This window comes from Pomacea canaliculata, linkage group LG4 (genome assembly GCF_003073045.1).
Source record: "Pomacea canaliculata isolate SZHN2017 linkage group LG4, ASM307304v1, whole genome shotgun sequence".
NCBI lineage: Eukaryota > Metazoa > Mollusca > Gastropoda > Architaenioglossa > Ampullariidae > Pomacea > Pomacea canaliculata.
Window position 1 is genome coordinate 4,982,180 of NC_037593.1, and position 18,501 is coordinate 5,000,680.

At 42.1% G+C, this 18,501-nt stretch overlaps 1 protein-coding gene across 1 annotated transcript in view; it reads left to right on the forward strand.

The window, feature by feature from the left end:
• Nucleotides 1-18,501, forward strand: part of LOC112562865 — a 45,461-nt gene that overhangs the window by 9,157 nt on the left and 17,803 nt on the right. The gene's annotated exons all lie outside the window — the stretch shown is intronic.

Here is an 18,501-nt window from a genome sequence, read left to right on the forward strand (position 1 = left end):
TTTTACTTTAAATCTGTAATTCATTTATTGGCATTGAGGCCCTATGGCAAGCGATTGAAGAAAAGAAACTGCTGGTGGTCATAGACAAAAGAAGCTGTTGATACCTGGTACAGGTAGAGTCTTGATATAATTTTTTGTCCACAGTCGTAGCAGATTCTCATAGGCTTCAACGTAGAAATCTCGATATAACAAATGTTTTAATTATAACAAACTAAAATTCAAAACCAAAGTGAAAAAGAAACTCCGTTATAACGAACTTTTCTTGGAATGGCAGGTGTCATAAATCGTGTAACTGAATATGAATGCGAAGCGTGCACGCAGAGGGGGGTTGGGGTTGGGCAGCGACCAGCCTAGAGAGACAAGTCGGTATCTGCCTAATAACGGTCGATTCAGTTATGCCAAGGCTTTATTGCGTAAGAGAATGGAAGAATGTCATCTGGTGCGAGAGAGCATTGTGTCTGCTACAGAAGTGTGTTTATGAGAGAACAGCGGAGAGCGGCATCAGTTTACTCCGGAAGAGAGAACGCTCACCTCCTCTCTGCTGCTGACGAGGGGGAATGGTGGTGGTGGTGGTGTTTGTTTTTTGTTTTGTTTTGTTTTTTTTGGGGGGGGGAGGGTAGACGGGTTCGGCAATACGCGATCCACGGTATCGACGATTCAAAAGTTGAAGTAAATCTGCGGGAGAGCAGCTTGGATCCAAAGAGCTAGAAGATCAAGAGTAATGTACATGAAAATATTGAAAATGTCACTTTCCATGGCTTCAAGATATCATGTCTTCTAGTATTTACCTAAGTGGCCCAATGATGCAAGAAAAAGCTCAAGAGCTTGTGGCGGCCTTTCAACAAAGGGACTTTCAAGCCCGCATCAGCTGGCTGATCCGCTTTCATGAAAGGTACAGCGAAGGTGAGGTGGCAGATGTATGGCAAACGAGCAGCGTTGGTGTAAAACCAAGAATCCTGTCATCGTGCAGCCAAGAAGACATTTTTAATGCGGAAAAAAACGATGATTTGCTACAGCTACTTCCACACCCCAATCCAGCAGTGACAGGGGATCCATGTCGAAGTGATAGCTGAACACAAGCTCTCTGGGATTGTTTACGGAGTGAGGCATCGCTTTCCATGAAATGTCACTAACGATAAAAAGCTGCTGACGTGTTGTCAGCTGAGTGGTGCTGAAATTATTGAGAATACTTTAAACAGTGATGAGTGTGCACGCTGGAGTGTCTAGGACGAGCCACGTGACAGTGAAGAAGATTGTCTTGAGCCCGAGACAATCACTTGCGAGGCCTGGCCAGTCTACAGAAGGGTGTGGTGAGTTTGGGGCTGTTTTTTGGAAAGACCATTGCAATGATATGACTCGGTACCTTTGTTGCCTCGAAAGTTCTTTTGCTGACAATTGCTTCCAAGGATCTAGTGCAGCCTTTAATTTCCGACTTTTTCCAGAAACTTTCTGGATTCTCTTATAAGGCAAATGATAAACATTCACTACTACATATGCTAAATGGCATTTTAAAAAATTTGTTAGTCATCGGATTTGAAACCTGGAGTAATTTTTGTCTTCAAATTTTAAATTGTTTCTCACCTCAAATTGACGGGGAAAATGATGTTTTCTCTTTTGAGTTTTCATGAAGGTTTGCGTGTTTTTCCCTTCTATTTTGGTGAAAGAAGATTACAGTATGTCATGAAACTATAATCGCACGGAAAGCTAATAGAAACTTGAGAATCTCCTGTAACAAATTACCCGATATAACAACATTTTTCTCTGGTTCGAATGAGTTCGTTATACGAAGATTTTACCTGTATTAACACGAAACTTTTAAAAGTACTTTCCCCACAAACAACTCTTGTTCTAGCAGCTTATTCATAACAATTTTTTAAAAGAAAACCCACCAAAACTTCAGCTGGTAAAGTTTGCTTGTCTTAAGCATCATTTACACATGTATAAGTCATCTTCTGACTTGGAAACGATTCCCTTTCCCTGGAACAGTCCAGAACCAGGCTAGATTCTGCGACTGTCCATTACCATCGGTCATTCTGATACAATCGAGACTGATCATGATTTTGTGAATTTCACATTTCTCGTATTCTTTGGAGTCTTTGGAAAACTTTCTAATGACATTTAAAGGATTTCACATTAACCCCTTTAACAATGCGAGACAAAGACGCCATCTAGTGGCAACGGTCGATTGGAGGAGGATGTTGACCCAAGCACGTACAGGTCCTTATGGAGGATGTTGACCCTGGCACGTACAAATCATTTACGGGTCACCGCGTACATTCTTTTTCTTTCTCTCGTTCTTTATCGATGGAAGTAATTTCAAAGCAGACTAAACTTTATCAGAGAATCTGTAATTTATCTTAATGCTTTCCTTTTTTTTTTTTTTGTTGTCAGATCAGTTAGCATATCTTCGCTACCACGATCTTCTGTAAGTGATATATATATATAAAAAGAAAAGAGGTCAAACTGCTGTTCTCAAGTGGCAAACGATCTTGGGAAGAGATAAATGGCCCACGATGGTCACGGTATGTGACCCCTGGAATGTGGGAACGCATTCGTTTGCAGGTGCTAAATAAAACACATGAAACTTTTGTTTTTAAGTTTGATGCATGTATTTATTGCTTTTAATTACTGATGAATTTTAATCTACGCTGAAGCCTCCAAAGTCTTTGCCATCCTTGTCATTATTCTGTTTCTTGTGCACCAGCTTGTCACCCCACATTTGAACTATTTTCTCCCGTCTTCCCTCCGCCTGTTCCTCCACTTTCCTTACTCTTTATTCTTCCTCCCTAACCACCTTTCTGAGTAACAGGACACGGCAAGATTTTAAAAGTTGTTTAACACTTGAAACCCTAAGTCTTCGTGTTTGTATAAAATAAGGTTCTTTATTGTGATATTAATCGACGTTTATTCCTTTATCAATAGCCACACATTTCTGTCTAGCTTTTTATTCACTGCTGTGTATTCATGTTCTTTTAATAAGTCTTCGGTCATGCATACACGAAGCTCTTGTGACATAAAAACGAGCCATACTTACCGCGCTAAAAATGTTTTATCCGGTTTTTAAAAATATATATTTATGTATAATTGCCTATTTGCAAACTTTAGTACCTTGTTTATAATCTAGCCGCTGCTGTTATCTAGCTGTTGTCTATCCGTAAGCGTAACTGTTGCCAATTTGTAAGTAAGCTGTTGCTTGTTTGTTAGGTCCTGTTGCGTGTTAATTAGCTGCCGACGTGTGGACATGTGCCCTTCGCTGATTGGCTGTTTCATTTAACAGCCCGCGAGCGTTGTTTCTCGATAAACGTCAGCCACACGATCGTCAAGAAAGACGAATACTTGCATCATCTCACGTTTGGGCGATAAAGGGCCTTCCATGGGTAAGAATATTTTCCTTGCTGAAAAAAACCCACTCCCACCTCACCCCCACCCCGTCAAGAACGTTGTGCGAAGCATAAGGTGACAGTTTACTGTTAGTTTAAGAGGAAGCACACGTCTTCGGTTATTTACAAATATAGCAACACAGTAATAGGATTCGAAGCGTGAGTGTAAACAAAGCATAGAAGCACTTCCAAGTTTACCGCAGACATGTTCCCATCTTTATGAAGGACGGACAGGTGGTGAGGGAGAAAGAGAGCCTCGTCGTCAGCAGAAGCGGTTTAACGGCGTTCTTACACAAGGCTTTCTGTTAGTTTGCATCGAATGTATCATCGGGAGTTCCTTCTCTGTGCTTTCAAGTTTTATTTGTATTGTTTGGGTTCGGAACAGATCAGGTGAACACGTCCAGAGAAAGCTATAAACCGTCGTGACACCGGAGAAGTGTTTCTAGTCATGAAAGTCCGAGGAGCTCGTATTCCAGTGACGTGTCTCGGCGAGAAGTAGAACAGTGTTCTTGCTTGTTACAAATGATCGATTTGTGGCATCATATAAATTACTCTCTAGCAATGAATGTGTGGCGATGAGACGAGAGATCCACAGGAGGTTGCTATTAATGCTTCAGAAGCTCTTTAAAGGCAAACCAGAATGCAAAATCATTTTCCTATCGGTGTACATAATTATAATTCATTAAAGACGGTAATTTCTTATATCTTAGAGAACAACTTCCGTACATTCCTGAGATGAAAGCTTATAAACATCGCTGTTCTCTCCTGTGGTTCGGACCTCACGTGCAATGGCACCTCAGAGGTAGGCTGTTCGATAGGGCAACACTTCATAAGCTTATGATAGGAGGTCCATCAATAGGTCAGAGGTCAGCCTGAAGTGATTTCACTAGGATCCGTTAATGTGAAGCATTAGAAAAAAAAGTAACGGCATATTTGCAGCAAACTAATGATAGCTTTGTGTTCAGTTGTTTTTATCTTCCTTAAGGTTGGACTCGAGTCCGCCTTTATGAGAACCGATATTACATTGCATTTCATAAGGAAAAAATGGTTAGCTAGGTTTTATATCCTATTAGTTGTAAATGAATCAGGTGCACTTCCAGAGCTGTCGGTGTCATTCTACACGTTAAGCATTTCAAATACCACAGTTGATTAGTTTTTGAGTTCACGACTTGCCATACTTATTATTATTACCTCCCCGCTCCCTCCCGCCCTTACTTTCCGTCTGATACAGTCTGTAACGGTCTTGTATTGTTGTGAAAAAACATGATATCACGTGAGCTTGCCACTTCACCGAGATTTCTCAGTTACTAAGCAGGGATACTGCTTAAGGGCACCAGGTTATATTGCTAATAAGTTAGGACTGCAGAATGCGTAGTAGGTAAAGATTGGAGAAAGATTACTATACCTGGCATTCTAAAGGGCACGATGTCAGTTATATATATTTTTTAAATAGAAATCTTTTATATTTGATTAGGCCTAGAAAAGTAAGCCGATGAACCTACCTACTTTGTAAAATGTTATTTTAAGATGAAACACAGAATCTGCAAGAAATAATTATTTATTTAGTGATATGGTATAAACTGCTGCTTGAGTTCTCGTCTGGAAGAAGACGAGTTGTTAATCGTCAGAGGATCTACATCTGAGCTCCAGGCATGTGAGGCCGAGTGGTGGATGGGGCATGCCGAGTTTTTTGTTGGTATGTAAATCAGATGGGACGACATGACAGGTTCAGGCAGAACCACCATCGTGCTTAGTTAAAGCTCGAGTTAAAAATCTACATTAATACCGAGTGATATGTTTTGTCTCTTATAACAACAGGAAGATAGAGGAAAATAACACCTCGGATAGAGCAGTTAAAGTGCGAGAACAGGAGGGGATCGGAAGAAAAATGCTGACAGGAGCACGGTGTTTGAGTGTCAAGTAGTGTAAGCCCAGTGTGAGACAACCTATCAGATTGCACTGAAAGATGTGTCAGTAGAATTAAGTTACACAAATGACTATCTGCTCTGACAGCCGAGGTTACAACTACCTGTTACAGTTACTGTTACTACCTCTGTCTCGACATCACCTAATGGGTCTTTCCTAACTCCAGCGAATTGATTTTGAGATATTTTGGAGATGAATAAAGGAGAGAGGGGTCAGACAGAACCAGGTTAAAGCATCAGAAGAAGATGGGTCAGTATTAAGAAACCGCAAACATCGACACAAGAATAGCTTACACAACCTATAAAAGGAAATGATGCATGTCGAGTTTTGTTAACCGCCTGAAGCATCATGGGAGCAGGAGGAAAGTGGGAGATTGCCGGAATGCGGCCAGCTGCGCTTTTAGTTTGTGTTTCCGGGTTAGAGGAGTCTGGGCGGGCGCATGGTTGAGGCATCTGGCAAGTTCATCGATTACTGTCATGGAGCATTAAGCGATCAGCACTGCACACACGATGAAACGAAACATTAGCTTGTTAGTGTCCTGTGACAGAGAGGAATGAGCTTGTTAGTGTACTGTGACACAGAAACATGGGCTTGATGGTGTCCTGTGGCATTTACTACAACTCTTTTTTTTTCACCGTCACTACTTTCTTCCACCCACTACCCCGTGTCATGTGACCGTCAGTGCTTACGTGTACACGAAGCACGAGCCATTGATTTTACAGTTGTAATGTGAAAAATTTTGTTCCGTGCGTGGCTGTCATCTGTGTGCACTGCAGTTCTATGGGAAATTTAATAACTGTCCTGTCCCGCAGTGTGCATCCTTCTTTCTGTCTATCGAGTCACTCTGACCTTTGCTTTTGTGTGAGGGTTGCCGCAAACTTCGCGCGACCAGACATGTTCTTGGACATTTTCTTGAAAAATATTGTTCGAAGGGATGTACGCTCATTGAAATAAATGAGATAGTCTCTCTCCCCCCACCTCTCCCTCTCATACACACGGAGTCCTGAATTGCTAATCGCCGAATTTCATGTTAATAAACTATCCGGTCGATGCACTGATAAAGCCAACCACCAAGTGTAACGAATCGTGAAGGTCATAAGTTATGTCGAGATTCTGATCACGCGCACAATGGAAAAGGTCAAGGTGGAATGCTTTCGTGTCACTACAAGTGGGGTGGGAGACATTCTCATCCTTCTCTCTCCCCCTCCCACGCGTCTACTTTTGGGGGAAGGGGAGATAGGGAGGGTTAGAAACGTGGTGTGTGTAGCTCCAGTAGACCCAAAATACCTAGGGTGCAAAATGGTAATAACCAATTTCTAACGGTCATAATCTCACCGCTGGAATCTCAGAAAGTGGTTATTACCATTCTGCATTTTTCTCATCACAGTTTTGAAACAAATTTGATTAAGGTGGGTGGGTGGTGATAGGTAACATGCGACGCTTCATTCAACCAATATGCCGCACAAAACCACAAAACTAGGCGGAATTTAAAATTTAGTTACATGACTTAATAAGTGGGCCTTATTTTAACCGATGGAAACAATAAAAGAAAAAACAATTACTCGGATTATGAAAAGGTTACCGGCATACAACTCAACGCCCGACTTCCTTTTGTTTACTCTGTAGCCTTTGTTATCCTTTGCTTTATTTACTCTGTATCCTGTCAAGCCATCTCCACACCCCTCTGTTGACTGCGTGCTTGTCTACTCACTGTGCTAATGCGCACTCCCATCTATTTAAGCTGTGCTCATCTCCGCTTCCCTCTTCTCAAATGGACTTGTACTCCATGCCTCCGCACAAGCACCCGATTTCTTTAACTTATTATCTTCTTCAGTGTCGTCTTATTGCTACACAAATCACTCGTGCGACTGCTGTGAATGTAAATTCGCCAAGGAATTAGCATAAATACCCCAGAATGTTTTGTAATAGCAAGAATAAAAAATGTCGCCTCACATTCGTCTGAAATAAATCCTTCAGGAGGTAGTACTCCACTCAACGAATTAACTTTCTCCTTTCAGTGTATTATAACAGCATCTGTGCTCTTTATCTTCACCACGCGAGAGCAGACGATGTTGTATTATCCGCAAAAAATAGGCATAATAGACCACCACCATTATTTAGGAAAGATCACGTGACTTGCGCCATACAAACGTCATCACTAATTTCTGAGCCCCGCCCAGCGTTGATACGTGGAATAGTTCGATTGTACCTTCCGCCACTGCCGGTCTAATATTAAATTTGAGCTACTTTTTGGGCGACCTTTCCAATTGCAGCTTGAGTAGGGTTTTTTTTTAAACATTTTATCAATTTTTCATTTTAGCTCCGTTGTAACATCATATGCACAGTCATCCACATGCGCTAGATAGACGTTAGGATGCGGTAGATAGGGTTGGCCAACCCACAGCAAGACACGTGGGCCCTTATAAGACTCCCGACTACCGCTGGGCGAGTGTACTCCACCAGCTGGCCCCACCCCATTTCTAAGCCTCAATTTGAATGTGCAGATTAAGACCACAGGGTATCAACGCGTACGTTATCCTGAAAGATAAAATAAAAACAATAAAAAAAGGACGGCTGACACGTGACCCCGAACACACGGAGCGCAGCACACGCGGAGGTCCAGCACCTGTCCAGTTCGGAGGGACTACTGGCGGCAAGTTTGCGAGACGGTAAGCAATATGATGTTCATGGTCATGTTAAATGCAATAGTTATGGCGTCTGGCAGTCCCGACAGATCAGGTTAGATTTTTCTGTTCGATAGGCAAAGAGGAGATGTGTGTACTAACGGCGCATATTTCAGTCTGCTCACGTGCGTATGCATTCCGGATATCCCCTTCGTGTGTGTTTGTGTGTGGTACGCGGGTAAGGAGCTGGTGCTAGAGAGGGAGAGAGCAGGAGCTAAATCCTTTTCAAATCGTGTTTGTGCGGGGATCGTGCGTGTATGCAGGTGTTTTTGTTTCCTGAACTAGGCCGAGATAAGACTGATAGCGCGCGCTGGGCTTGTAAGGTGCTGACTGGTAGCGTGACCTTTCCCCTTTGCCCGCATGCTCCCGCAACCTCCGCCCTTCAGTTCCGAGCGGTACTCACGAGTGGTGACGACCCGCTGATAAGGGGAGAGCAGTCGGGTGAAGTGGCTGTTTATCATACACACGGGGCCAAGTCGGAGAGAGAGAAGGGGGGGGGGGAGGGAGGATAAGCTTCATTTTAGCAGCGCCGAACCTAATCATTTGTTTGTCACTCGACCTCTTTACGGGTGGGGGCACCACAGACCCCTCCTTCCTTTCAAGCCATAGACCCAGCAACAGTGCATTACGTTTACCCAGCATCCTTTGAATTGACATGTGTCATTCATGATTATTATTAATGCCGGTCTAGCTGCAGGTATGCTCAGTGTTCTTGAAGACAAGGCAGATAAGTCTCTAAAGTACTACAAATAATAGAATTTGAAACTACCACTACTAATAATAGAGTTTGTAAACCGCATTTTTCTGTGTGAATGATGGTTATTATGCCTACCAATGGCGGTTCTAGTCGCACCAGAATTGAGGGTTTTTTTAAATTTAGCTCGCGTTTCTCATGTCAAGACAGATAATCGGTTTGACATTGTCGGAAGCAGTTTTGATAGTTGACACTCCATTGAAGAACACAATATCCAGCTACCTTCACCTTCGTTTCTCATTTTTCATACATCTTTGGTGAAATGTACGTGCGTGCGGAGTTCTTGACTTTATAGTCTATTAATAGTAGCAGGTTTTAAAAGCGGTTTTAAGAAAAGCGGTTGGAGGTGTTCGTGTCCTTCATGAGCTAACAGCGATGAGAGCTGCGATGCTGAATGTTGACTGTGGAAGATGGTGTGAAGGCGAGACGATGCAGGCGTTTACAAACATGTCTGTAGCGGGACTGAAACCCTGGGACGCTAACCTTTAGCCAGTGTAATCATCGATAGTGTTTTCACCGAGGCCTCTAATGTGCCACGGTTAGCACTCGGGACGCAGAAAAGGCCAATGTTGATGTTTTGACGAGAATTCCCGCCGACTAAATTTATCCTTCTTTTGTTTTTACTTCTTCCGCGTGGAAAGGTTTTTCGTTGCAACGCTTGGAAAGGCTTATCGGTTGGTAATACGTGCGTGTGAATGTAAGAGAGAGTGATTTTTTTTTTAAAGAGAAATATTGTTTTGGTGTTGGTTTTTCTCAGTTTAATGTAAACGGTCGTTGCAGTGTTTCGTCGTCGTCATAATCATCGTCATTATCACCATCGTCGTCATCAAGTTTTTAAAAAAAATATTGACTTGTAAGGAGGACGAAAAGAAGACGGATGACATTAACAAAATCTATTAGGCACAGACTTTGGCGGGTGTGCCACACAGCTAGTCACTCACCACCCACACAAATATGCACCTTGCAGGCGGAGGAGAGCTGAAACAATACGGATGCGTTCGGCTTCTAGCTACCAGCCCTGTAAGGCTACTGACATGTCATGTCCGTGTCCTGTAAGGATTACTGACATGTCATGTCCATGTCCTGCATAGACTGCTGATATGTCATGTCCATGTCCTGTAAGAATTGCTGACCTTTTAGTTTTAAATATGGTAAGACATTTTGAAAAAGATATATTTTGACCGTTTACTTCCATCCTCTGTACAAAATATTTCTTTCGAAAGAAGCAAAACATCTTCTTAAACACACATGGGTCCTCTGTCGATGTAGTCATCAGTTCTACAATACGTGTGCGGTTAAAATATCAGGCTTTTCTTGGTGGCCCTCTATAGAAAGTTGGTCAAACATAGTCACAGCCTTGCCAATGCGTGTCCAGTTAAGAAGACCTTTTGGTTCCTGTGGCTTGCCAGCAGTTCTATGGCAGGACCATGATACATGACTCCTACAGCAACTACATGAACATGACACAGGACTCCTACAGCAACTACATGAACTTGGCACAGGACTCCTACAGCAGCAGCAAGGGGCAATGAAGGGAAAACAGCTGTTAGCCTTGACAGAACACAGGACATAGGACTAAGGGGATGTGCACGACGAAAGTTAGTGTTTTTATACAAAAATGATAAAATAGACATATTAATAACACCCTCTTGTCTGTTGCGACACTCACTCTTTGTCTTCTGCTGACATCAGCCTCCTTACCAACCCCTTCCATTCATTCAGTGAGAGCTGTTCAACACACCGCAAGCTATTTTGGTCACACTGTCAACTTCTGGAGGTATTTTTGTCCGTATATAAGCAGCAGTGTTTTTACTTCGACAGGATTTCTGTCTGTGGGATTATTTTGTTTTCAATTTGCTGAGTTTAGTTAGAGTAGGTTTACATGCTCACGCCATGAAAAAAAAAACAACTTTGTAAGCTGGCACGGCGCGCGGAAAAAAAATATGTGTAGACAGGATTTGAAGCATGCATAATTAAACCTGCCTGGAACAGATTGTACCAAGTCTGAACTGTCTTATGGCTTGCCATGTCTCCTATCCCATCTGACGGCAGTTGAGTGCTGATACCCTTTTCTCTGCACATCCCCTCTGAATAGTCTTTGGACTGTGTTTCTTAAACTGGATTCTAAAGGAAACTGCGTTTTATGGAATTCGTTCTGTGCGTGTTATTATTATGGACAATAGTTATATTTTCTGACACATGCAGACACATTTTGTGACACATACAGGCACTGAGAAAGGCTGAGTCTTAAAGATGACTTCCGCCTCGTACTTGAAGTAAGTAGCAGTGACAACGCCAAAAGACAGGTCTGTGAACTTTCCTTTATTTTCTATTTTTCTATTTCCCCACCAACACTCCCTTCCTCCAAAAGCCCCCAAAGCATGCATTCCTGTTCATGCTGTATGAGACAAGTTATGCTAGGACTGGATATGTAGAGTGTGGGTGATGAGTTTTCCTTCGTCTTTATAAAGCAAAGTTCTGACAAGTTCTCTCATGGCTTGCCATGTCTCCTGCCCATCACACGTCAGTTCAGCGCGGACATCCGATTCTCTTACCGCTCTGAATGGTCTTTGGACTGCTTCTTAAACTGGATTCTAAAGGAACTGCGTTTTATGGAATTCTTTCTGTGCGTGTTATTTTTATAGGAAATAGTTACATTTCTTGACACACGCACGCACGCACGTCCGTATACACGTCTACACGATTTTGTATGTCACACACCTCTACACGATCTTGTCCGCCATAGATGCACTGGCTGTTCCCTGGTGAAGATAAAACTGTGCTCGGGCAATCCCCAAGCACATGCGCACACACATGTAGTGTTTTCCTGCCACGTTAAAACACGTGTGCGTCACGTGAGAGAACTCATGATCACGTAAAGAAAATTTGCCAAGGGCTTGAAAACATGAACCATTTGTCGTGGGGAATAAGAAAAGATGATAGCGAGGACGCGAAAGGCTGATATTTCGCCGTTATTTTTCATCAAATGTCAGGGACATACGTTCACATATAGAAAATTAATACATTATTTATACAGATTGCTGTAATTTGAGCAAATTTACATTGCTATGCACTTTGCTATCGGTCGATAAGATCTCCATTTTCTATCCGGGTTCGGGGGAGAGGGAGTGGCCGACAACACTTTTAACTGACGGTCTGAAAATCCACAACAACTTTAATTGTCTGAAAATTGTTTTGTTTCATGGATGGAGAACCCTGCACAAGTGTGCACGCACTCACACACGCCCACACACACCAGTAAAGAGAAAAAGAATCAAAGATAAGTAACATGGATACACAAGAGTAAGCAAAGATCTTCCCTTTCAAGTTGCATATTTGTATATTGATGATGATGATGATGATGATGATGATGATGGTAGGATGGCTTGTACTGCTACTGGCAGCAGTGCCTACTTAGCTCATGGTATGCCTGGGACTACAGGAGTTCTTTGGATTGTCGAGTTCTTCACCCACTTGCTTGTCATCCCGTGCACTGGGTGAGTTAGCGTCGACAACAATAAACAATGGCTTCTGGTGGCTTCCTAAGGACCCGTGAGTCACGATAAGAACACGAAGCACGACCCGGTCAGTGTGGCGAGGGTTGTCAACAACCCTGTAGACAAGGATCAGCGCGTCGCCTTGTCTGTGGGCGCAGTATAACTCTCAGTAAGCTGTGCACAGGGGCTGTTGTAAATTGATTGGAATAAAAGTGACAGGACCTGCACGACTCGCGAATGGCTGTCTTTATTGTCTTGCATGTTCAGGGAGAGACAGACCGCATACGATGTGGAGTTTTGTCAAAGTTGTTGCCGGTCGAGTAACAGTGGACCAGTCCCGCACTTTCAGTAAAAACAATGCTGCTAAAACCGTATCAGAATTGGCGTGTTACTTACACCAGATGGTATTTTTAGCATGGGCCCATGGTGCAGTAGGCGTCCTAAGCCGATAGGAGGAAACCAAAGTATTTTATTTTCCATCACCCATATTGTCAGCTCAGGCATCGTCTAGCGACTTGATGTGTGTCTGGCTTGTGATCACTAAACCTGGAGGTAGAGCCACAATTTGGATTGTTAGGTCTGTCCACTCTTCGCCCGTATCCGTGTGTAGTGGTGGTGTCTTCTCTTTTGCCCAAATCCTCGTCTTCGCGGATGGTGGGATGGAGGAATGACGGATGAGAAAAGTAAACATCTGACAAGAGTCTTTACCTTTCGAAGTTCATCGCCATCAACTCGTATTGTTGCGGCTCGGTTTCCGATTAGCGGATGTCCGTGAACATTTACAAGTCAGTTTTATGTCGTTCTCCCTGACATTGTAAGTGTTTGTAAATATTTACAATGGCTATATCTACCAGTTTTGAGTGCGGGAAATTCCAAACGCCCGACAGTCGTACGATGACGTCACAGATATAAGTGCACAGAAAGAAGAGGTAAACACACAGACGCAGAGAGAACGAGAAAGAATAGAAAGCGTTTCCGGAAGGGAAGACGGTAAACAAATTTCAGTTTACATTTATAACAAAGACTTGCGGTAGACTTGTTGAATCATGTTCATTGTTGTTATTGCGCTTTTTGCACTCTGCCCTCGTTTAACTCAAGGTTACCGAGGTCTGATGAGAATCGTGGTTCGAGAGTATGAACTCATGTTGTTGTCGGTTTTATGTTTTAGTTGAAGTACTTTCTCTCAGTCCGCACTATTCCTCTTTATGGGTTTTCTACTTGTCCAGTGCTCTTTGAGGAGGAAGAATTAGTTTTAATAATTTCCAAATATTGAAAATGCTTTTTTGCTTTTTTTCTCTTTATGTTCATTATTTATTTTTAGAGGCTGAAAGTTTGTGCACAAAAGAGTGACGACCGGTCGGCATAAGTATAAAAAGCTGTAGGCTATACAGGTAGGTGCACGGTGTCAACTAACATTAAAGGCCATGGTACAGCGAGATAGAGTGTAAACAACAGTGCATATAAACACCAGCATTGCAGTACCTTTTATAGCAATTGCCTGTGATTAACAAAACATAAAATCCATGAAATAAAAAGTTGAGATAATTACACTAAAGAATTTGATCTCGCATGCTAAATATATCAAAGTCCTGACCAAGGACATCGTCATGCTTACAGTCCTGATTGAATTTTAAGTGTGGCTTTGTGGTGAAATACATATCAACCAGTTGTTGAAATTTTATGGGAGAAGTGAACAGCATTTTAGAAGAACAAATCAGCGTTGTTGTACTTCTTTATATATAGATTGCTTCGTATATACAGTGTAGTAATCTGCCTTAAAGGATAATTATTATTGTGAGACAATACGGAAATAGATTTTATAAAACAATAAACTATTTTTGTGAATTAATGCGATATTGCATTAAAAAGAATTGATCCTTCAGTGCTTTTATAATATTTTTGAGCAGTGTAGTCCACCCTCAAGTGTTAGAAAAGTCGATTTCTTAAGACTACACTCTTCTAACATTTTATTTTCGTCTGACGAAGAAGGAAGACTATTTGATTACCTGGTTTTTTACACAGTTTGTTTTTCAGTGAACATTGAATACTGTCGACATCTGTTTCTCAGTAATTTTTACTTAGTATCACAGATTCAACTGAACACTGATACAGAACGAGTCCTGTGAAAAGGGCTGCTGCCGGTTTCCTTAACAACATTGTGATTTATACAGGAAGAATAAAGGACTTTCAATAATTAACTACTAATAATCTTGTAGAGCGTATGCACACTCGCACAGAAAGGTGGAGGATAGTGGTAATAAGACAGGGAAGGTTGGGAGAGAGAGAGGGAGGCAGACTCAAGGACAGAAAGGTGAAGGCAAAGCGATGAATGCGGCGAGTGGTGTAAATCCATATTCTTCTGTGGACAGAAGTATGACAAGGATGTTGAAGGCTGTAAATCGACATACTTGTATCAGCAGACAAGGGCATTTGACACTGTAACGACATATTTTTTTCTCAAGGCTGTAAATCTACATTGAGTATTTTTTTTCCTCTAAAGGTGTAATCATGGCGATGAGACGTTGGACACTGTTTGCCTACGCATGTCTTTTGTAAATCGAAAAATCATAAATGTCGTAAATATTAATTTTTTTTTTAGATTTTTTTCTTTTTTGCTGCAGAGTTTTTTTCTCCCAAGACCGTTTATGCAACATATGTTACCTCGACTCCATCTGTAAGGCAGTAACGGTATTGAAGACCCTATAGGTATTTTTTTGTTGTTTTTTTTTTGTTTTTGTTTTTACTTGTGCACTGTGACCTGACTCATAAGTTTTCGAGTGAAGGTATCGGTTGAGCCACTTCTGCTTCACGTCTGCTTCCAATCTGACAGAGAAGACGTTGAAGACTGACGTTAGGTGCACGTAGGTGCTTCATAATATTAGCAACACCTGTCCGCGCTCCAGCTGAGGAGCATGTTACCTCCCTTGTACATCTTTAGAGTTAGTAGAGGTAACAGGTTGCCTCCCTGAACAAAGCAGGACAAAGTGAATTAGTTAAAAACAGCCTGATATTACACTACATCGACGTTTACTTAACTGCACAGTAACTACATTTAAATTCACACCTACATGCATTTGCGCGTACTAGTCCGACTCTACCTGCTTATGCATATGCATGCGCATGTGTGTATGTATGTACACATGATCGGATCATGTAGGTGGCTACGTGCTAGTTTGCGCTTTCAGGCAGTGACCTCGAGTTCACGGATGTTATTAAGAGCACAGCGGGCAGAAACTACCTTCATTTATTAGAAAACACTGCTACCTTGGTGTCACAGCTGCATGAATTGAACCAGCTGTTGAGCTCTAGCCATGCGCGTCCATGCGGCGAGCCCCGCCAGTCTTTTCCGCCGCGCGTGCTTGCAGGCACACGTGAGCGCGCGAGAGAGCATGTACACAAAGATAACTTTCACAGACCCCGTAATTTAATTCCTTTTTTCCCCCCCCCCCCCCACGTATCGCTACTCCAAATGTATTGACATGGATACCATTGTCGCTCAACCGTCCAAGTGTGTGCATCGCTTGGTCAGTCACAGGTGTACTCACTCTCTCATCCTTTTTAACGCCTTTTTTATTACTTAGGTCGTTTTACCATGTCAGACTATGCCATGCGTTTCAAATTCTAGGCACTCTTTGTGCATGTTAATGGCGACCTTGCCTGTTAAAGGGTTCGTGTGCACGTATGAAGAGTATGAGACTAGACATAAAAAAAAACATTGGAGATTTACCTGCGCTCGTGTCGCCTCATGTCTTCATTATTAGTGTAAGAGCTAGAAGAACTAATAAGTTCCCTTTATTATAACTTTGAAGGTGTTCATTTTGTAGAGCTTTTCACATTTATACAATAATAATATTGTCAATAAAGAAACGCCGCCAGATACCCCGCAGACAGTATTACAACTTTTCTACTAAAGCCGCTAAAGTATTTGTAAATTATTAAATTATTGCGCTTTTTGTTTCCTTTGTTGCTGTAATATTTGAGAGTCTATATAGTAACTGTCGAGAGGGGCAGAATGTATCTTTCTCTCCGTCATATCATCTCCACTTTTCCTACACTCTATTTCACTCTTACTATATTGACTGTGGGTTCACACACACGCACACACTCAGAAACACATAGATGCACGCATATTATGGATACAACATAATGAAAACGGCTATATTCCAAAGAAATTTTACTTAAAGCCTTTTTTAAAAAAAAAACCAGATGATTGTAAAATAGTCCGTTAAGGCTGGTAAATATATACTCTTGAAAGTTCCAACATTCCATTTTTTAATATACGCACGAGTAAGCTTCTGCAACATTAATACCAATGTCCTGTACGGAAAGAGATTTGTTTGACGGTGACTCACTTCAGGACAATCAGGTGTTAAGTGTTATTGCTCTGATGTCCTTATTTTCATGGGATGTTTTTGTAATGTGCGTGAAAACAAATTTTATTGCCTTCATCCCCCCTCCCCTGAAAAACAATGAGGGAGCTGCTTTTTAACCGCCACTCACCTTCGTAAGCCTTACTTTCCAATTTAGAAACAAGCTACTAGGTCTTGACATTTTCGTTTAGTGCCATGAAGCTTGCAGATTCTGGTCAATGGCTTCAAGTAATGTCTCTTTTTCAGACCGTTTCTGTGAGAATACGATACGAAAAAGAGTTCAGATTACGGAAAACGAGCAATTTGTGTGTCGAGGGTTTAGTGGGAGATCTTGAATTTCTGTATTATTACATTTTGATTATGGGTGAAATTGCTTCCAGCGTTCAGCAGAATAGAGAAGGTTACGATTGAGGTGCTTCAGTTTTTTAACATCTTTAATAGTTTCGAACGACACCGCACCTGTTCACACTAATCCATCTGTTTTTTCCATGCTTTGTTTCGTGAACAGGGAAAAGAACCACAAAATTAACTTTCCAAAATTAATTAGTTGAATAAAATAAAGAGGAGAGTGTCTGGTGTATATTAATTAGCCCTTTTAAACGTTTCACACCTGCGTGGATGGTTAACTTGGCATAGCAGCACCAGGAACATGTCATTGTTGGAAGTCTAGTGTTTACGATGGTCGTGTTCATAAAATGTTGGCGCCATTCACGGTCGCCCTCGCTTCTCTAACTCCACGTACACAATGCTGGTCATATGACCAGTAACATGTGGTATTCTATAAAAAGTGCTTTTGTATGTGTGTGTGTTTGTGTGATAGTCTTTTGAAGTTGTGAAACGGTGTGATGCCACCTTAATATGATCCACTTGCTGACTTTGTAAAAAGAAAAACCACAATTTCGCTCACCATCAGCCGGATGAAGCTCGTCTGTCAGGCCTGGGTTTTGGTTTCCATGTCGATAACAGCGCTGATGCGACTGGTGATGTGTAGGAGGACATTTCTATCCTCATGACTGTCACCGTACGCTGATCAATACCGCCTCCCACAGATGGCTCTGATTCCTGGGGTCAGAAATCTGTAAATACTCCCGTCGAATGCCTTTATTAATTTTGCTCATTTTTTCCCTCAAATAGATGTTCTTACACTCTGGCAAAGAGAGTTCAAAGCGAGGCCAAGGACATCATGTAAGTCGAGCTTTGGAAGCATGTCTGACACGTGGTTGACAGGCCAGGATCAATGCCCAGAGCGATTACTCACTAATCATGGAGAGGACTGGCGAGGGGTAATAACAGAGGGAGGGGAGGTTATTCTGCACTTTAGAGGATCAATATCAAACACATATTTGACACTTTGTAGGCCGATTATCTAACTTGGGCAAATCTCCGATTACAAGCGTGTACTTTGGTCTTTTCTTTTTTCTTTTTTTTTTTTTTGTTTGTGTGTGTGAGAGAGAGATTTGGGAATGATAAACAAACAGAAGAAAAACTAAAATTAAAACCGTAGTGCGCTTGTCGAGTCTATAATATTATTATAAATGACAGTCGTTAATGCGTTGCCATAATTGCAGTGGAAATTGCACAGTCTCTGCTTACACACACAAAAAAAACAAACAACACTTGATTAACAAAATGTTGTCGCATACAGGAATACTAGACAGTTCTTCGTATGTGCGTCCGTGTGTGTATGCGTATATGTGTGCGTGTGCATGCGTATATATTGATCACCACAAAAGTCGCCGATACGTAGTGGCGGTTAGTGTCGCCAGCCTGTCGCCAGTCGTCACAGCTTGGACTCGCCTGACTGGTTTCCCGGCCGCTCGTGCCGAGTGTAGGGTCTGATCGCTGGGGATCCGAACTGGTGCCTCGTCGCCGCGAAGGCCGTTACGCGCT